Here is a 5846-nt window from a genome sequence, read left to right as displayed (position 1 = left end):
ACCCTCACCACCTGGGGGCGGCCCGTCAGGAAGTCCAGTACCCAGTTGCACAGGGCGGGGTCGAGACCCAGGGTCTCGAGATTGGAGGGTACTATGGTGTTGAATGCCGAGCTGTAGTCGATGAACAGCATTCTCACATAGGTATTCCTCTTGTCCAGGTGGGTTAGGGCAGTGTGCAGTGTGGTTGAGATTGCATCGTCTGTGGACGTATTTGGGCGGTAAGCAAATTGGAGTGGGTCTAGGGTGAACATATAGAATGTGTACATATAGAATGTGTAGATATAGAATGTGTACATATAGAATGTGAGCATATAGAATGTGTACATATAGAATGTGTAGTTATAGAATGTGAGCATATAGAATGTGTACATATAGACATTTACATTTACATTTAAGACATTTAGCAGACGCTCTTATCCAGAGCGACTTACAAATTGGTGCATTCACCTTATGACATCCAGTGGAACAGTCACTTTACAATAGTGCATCTAAATCTTAAGGGGGGGGGTGAGAGGGATTACTTATCCTATCCTAGGTATTCCTTAAAGAGGTGGGGTTTCAGGTGTCTCCGGAAGGTGGTGATTGACTCCGCTGTCCTGGCGTCGTGATGGAGTTTGTTCCACCATTGGGGGGGCCAGAGCAGCGAACAGTTTTGACTGGGCTGAGCGGGAGCTGTACTTCCTCAGTGGTAGGGAGGCGAGCAGGCCAGAGGTGGATGAACGCAGTGCCCTTGTTTGGGTGTAGGGCCTGATCAGAGCCTGGAGGTACTGAGGTGCCGTTCCCTCACAGCTCCGTAGGCAAGCACCATGGTCTTGTAGCGGATGCGAGCTTCAACTGGAAGCCAGTGGAGAGAACGGAGGAGCGGGGTGACGTGAGAGAACTTGGGAAGGTTGAACACCAGACGGGCTGCGGCGTTCTGGATGAGTTGAAGGGGTTTAATGGCACAGGCAGGGAGCCCGGCCAACAGCGAGTTGCAGAAATCCAGATGGGAGATGACAAGTGCCTGGATTAGGACCTGCGCCGCTTCCTGTGTGAGGCAGGGTCGTACTCTGCGGATGTTGTAGAGCATGAACCTACAGGAACGGGCCACCGCCTTGATGTTGGTTGAGAACGACAGGGTGTTGTCCAGGATCACGCCAAGGTTCTTGGCGCTCTGGGAGGAGGACACAATGGAGTTGTCAACCGTGATGGCGAGATCATGGAACGGGCAGTCCTTCCCCGGGAGGAAGAGCAGCTCCGTCTTGCCGAGGTTCAGCTTGAGGTGGTGATCCGTCATCCACACTGATATGTCTGCCAGACATGCAGAGATGCGATTCGCCACCTGGTCATCAGAAGGGGGAAAGGAGAAGATTAATTGTGTGTCGTCTGCATAGCAATGATAGGAGAGACCATGTGAGGTTATGACAGAGCCAAGTGACTTGGGTGAGGGCCAAGAACAGAGCCCTGGGGGACACCAGTGGTGAGAGCGCGTGGTGAGGAGACAGATTCTCGCCACGCCACCTGGTAGGACCGACCTGTCAGGTAGGACGCAATCCAAGCGTGGGCCGCGCCGGAGATGCCCAACTCGGAGAGGGTGGAGAGGAGGATCTGATGGTTCACAGTATCGAAGGCAGCCGATAGATCTAGAAGGATGAGATCAGAGGAGAGAGAGTTAGCTTTAGCAGTGCGGAGCGCCTCCGTGATACAGAGGAGAGCAGTCTCAGTTGAATGACTAGTCTTGAAACCTGACTGATTTGGATCAAGAAGGTCATTCAGAGAGAGATAGCGGGAGAGCTGGCCAAGGACGGCACGTTCAAGCGTTTTGGAGAGAAAAGAAAGAAGGGATACTGGTCTGTAATTGTTGACATCGGAGGGATCGAGTGTAGGTTTTTTCAGAAGGGGTGCAACTCTCGCTCTCTTGAAGACGGAAGGGACGTAGCCAGCGGTCAGGGATGAGTTGATGAGCGAGGTGAGGTAAGGGAGAAGGTCTCCGGAAATGGTCTGGAGAAGAGAGGAGGGGATAGGGTCAAGCGGGCAGGTTGTTGGGCGGCCGGCCGTCACAAGATGCGAGATTTCATCTGGAGAGAGAGGGAGAAAGAGGTCAGAGCACAGGGTAGGGCAGTGTGAGCAGAACCAGCGGTGTCGTTTGACTTAGCAAACGAGGATCGGATGTCGTCGACCTTCTTTTCAAAATGGTTGACGAAGTCATCTGCAGAGAGGGAGGAGGGGGAGGGGGAGGAGGATTCAGGAGGGAGGAGAAGGTGGCAAAGAGCTTCCTAGGGTTAGAGGCAGATGCTTGGAATTTAGCGTGGTAGAAAGTGGCTTTAGCAGCAGAGACAGAGGAGGAAAATGTAGAGAGGAGGGAGTGAAAGGATGCCAGGTCCGCAGGGAGGTGAGTTTTCCTCCATTTCCGCTCGGCTGCCCGGAGCCCTGTTCTGTGAGCTCGCAATGAGTCATCGAGCCACGGAGCGGGAGGGGAGGACCGAGCCGGCCTGGAGGATAGGGGACATAGAGAGTCAAAGGATGCAGAGAGGGAGGAGAGGAGGGTTGAGGAGGCAGAATCAGGAGATAGGTTGGAGAAGGTTTGAGCGGAGGGAAGAGATGATAGGATGGAAGAGGAGAGAGTAGCGGGGAGAGAGAGCGAAGGTTGGGACGGCGCGATACCATCCGAGTAGGGGCAGTGTGGGAGGTGTTGGATGAGAGCGAGAGGGAAAAGGATACAAGGTAGTGGTCGGAGACTTGGAGGGGAGTTGCAATGAGGTTAGTGGAAGAACAGCATCTAGTAAAGATGAGGTCGGCGTATTGCCTGCCTTGTGAGTAGGGGGAAGGTGAGAGGGTGAGGTCAAAAGAGGAGAGGAGTGGAAAGAAGGAGGCAGAGAGGAAAGAGTCAAAGGTAGACGTGGGGAGGTTAAAGTCGCCCAGAACTGTGAGAGGTGAGCCGTCCTCAGGAAAGGAGCTTATCAAGGCATCAAGCTCATTGATGAACTCTCCGAGGGAACCTGGAGGGCGATAAATGATAAGGATGTTAAGCTTGAAAGGGCTGGTAACTGTGACAGCATGGAATTCAAAGGAGGCGATAGACAGATGGGTAAGGGGAGAAAGAGAGAATGACCACTTGGGAGAGATGAGGATCCCGGTGCCACCACCCCGCTGACCAGAAGCTCTCGGGGTGTGCGAGAACACGTGGGCGGACGAAGAGAGAGCAGTAGGAGTAGCAGTGTTGTCTGTGGTGATCCATGTTTCCGTCAGTGCCAAGAAGTCGAGGGACTGGAGGAGGCATAGGCTGAGATGAACTCTGCCTTGTTGACCGCAGATTGGCAGTTCCAGAGGCTACCGGAGACCTGGAACTCCACGTGGGTCGTGCGCGCTGGGACCACCAGAGTAGGGTGGCCGCGGCCACGCGGTGTGGAGCGTTTGTATGGTCTGTGCAGAGAGGAGAGAACAGGGATAAACAGACACATAGTTGACAGGCTACAGAAGAGGCTACGCTAATGCAAAGGAGATTGGAATGACAAGTGGACTACATGTCTCGAATGTTCAGAAAGTTAAGCTACGTAGCAAGAATCTTATTGACTAAAATGATTAAAATGATACAGTACTGCTGAAGTAGGCTAGCTGGCAGTGGGTGCGTTGTTGACACTACACTAATCAAGTCGTTCCGTTGAGTGTAATAGTTTCTGCAGTGTTGCTATTCGGGGGCTAGCTGGCTAGCTAGCAGTGTTGTTTACGTTACGTTGCGTTAAAAGAACGACAATAGCTGGCTAGCGAACCTAGAAAATCGCTCTAGACTACACAATTATCTTTGATACAAAGACGGCTATGTAGCTAGCTATGTAGCTAGCTACGATCAAACAAATCAAACCGTTGTACTGTAATGAAATGAAGTGAAAATGTGATACTACCTGTGAATGCGACCGGGTTGTTGAGTTCTATTCAGAAGACGTTGGCTAGCGTTGGCTAGCTAGCAGAGTCTCCTACGTTAAGGACGACAAATAGCTGGCTAGCTAACCTCGGTAAATTAAGATAATCACTCTAAGACTACACACTCTAAACCTAAACAACACAATTATCTTGGATACGAAGATACGAAGACAGCAAAGACAGCTATGTAGCTAGCTAACACTACACTAATCAAGTCGTTCAGTTGAGTGTAATAGTTTCTCCAGTGCAGCTAATCAGTGGATGTTAGCTAGCTGGCTAGTGAAGACTACGTTAGGACGGCAAAATACGATAATTACGCAATTATCTTTGATACAAAGACGGCTATGTAGCTAGCTGAGAAGAAATTGCTAAGATTAGACAAATCAAACCGTTGTGCTATAATGAAATATAATGAAATGTAATGAAATGTAATGAAAAAGTTATACTACCCGCGGGAGCGAAGTGCCGATGCGACCACTCGCTATAGAATGTGAGCATATAGAATGTGTACATACTTCATAGAATGTATACATATCATTGTCTCAGCGGTATACTGTACACCTCGCTCTGATACGTGTGTGTGTGTGTGTGTGTGTGTTTGTTTGTGCGTGATATGCTCATCGTTACCATGGTAACTGAAATGCAAGCTTTACAGCGTCAGTGCTTTAAGCAACATTCACGCAAAATTGTGCTGCTTTATCATTTCATCCATAAATCCATCAATCCACAAATCCATCCATAAATCCATCAATCCATAAATCCATCCACTCATCTGTCCATCCACTCAGCCATACATACAATGAGATGAAGGACCTCAGTGAACTTAAACCATCGCTTTTGATACAAAACACTCTCAATGCTGCAGCCTGTTTGAGGAGAGTGTGTGTGTGTTGCCATGGTTACTAGCCAGCCTGACTGGCGTCATCACTTCAAACCCACCTTTGCAGCGAGCGGAGAGAGAAAAATACTCAAAGCAGCACCCCTCTGTTCAACATCCGCTCACTCGCACACACACACACACACACACACACACACACACACACACACACACACACACACACACACACACACACACACACACACACACACACACACACACACACACACACACACACACACACACACACACACACACACACACACACTATGTGTGGTCTCATATTCTGCTGAGGTCACCCATTCCAGTAAAGAAGGAGAGGAAATAAAGAGAGGGAAAAAAAGAGAGGGAGAGAGAAAGAGGAGGAGAGAGAACGAGGAGGAGAGAGAAAGAGGAGGAGAGAGAAAGAGGAGGAGAGAGAACGAGGAGGAGAGAGAAAGAGGAGGAGAGAGAAAGAGGAGGAGAGAGAACGAGGAGGAGAGAGAAAGAGGAGAGAGAAAGAGGAGGAGAGAGAACGAGGAGGAGAGAGAAAGAGGAGGAGAGAGAACGAGGAGGAGAGAGAAAGAGGAGAGAGAACGAGGAGGAGAGAGAAAGAGGAGGAGAGAGAAAGAGGAGAGAGAAAGAGGAGAGAGAATGAGGAGGAGAGAGAAAGAGGAGGAGAGAGAAAGAGGAGGAGAGAGAAGAGGAGGAGAGAGAAAGAGGAGGAGAGAGAAAGAGGAGGAGAGAGAAAGTGGAGGAGAGAGAACGAGGGGGAGAGAGTGAGGTGGGAGAGAAAGAGGAGGGGGCAGGGGGATAGAGCGGGGGGGAGAACGAGGGATGGAGAGAGACAGACAGAGGCAAAGAGACAGTGTGGTAGAGATGGAAAGAGAGACAGCGAAACTGATGCTTGTGTAGCCGGCAGATTGGACTGGGTCGGTCTGACTGTTTGACTGGGTCGGTCTGACTGTTTCATTGTGCCTGATGTCATTTCAATGTTTTTGTCTGATTGACTGATTGACTGACTGACTGACTGGGTCCGTGTCTGGTTGGTGTGGATTTCCAGAGAGAGAGAAATAAAGAGAGAGAGGGA

Source organism: Oncorhynchus gorbuscha, linkage group LG06, assembly GCF_021184085.1.
Source record: "Oncorhynchus gorbuscha isolate QuinsamMale2020 ecotype Even-year linkage group LG06, OgorEven_v1.0, whole genome shotgun sequence".
Classification (NCBI taxonomy): Eukaryota; Metazoa; Chordata; class Actinopteri; order Salmoniformes; family Salmonidae; genus Oncorhynchus; species Oncorhynchus gorbuscha.
This window is presented reverse-complemented; position numbering follows the sequence as displayed.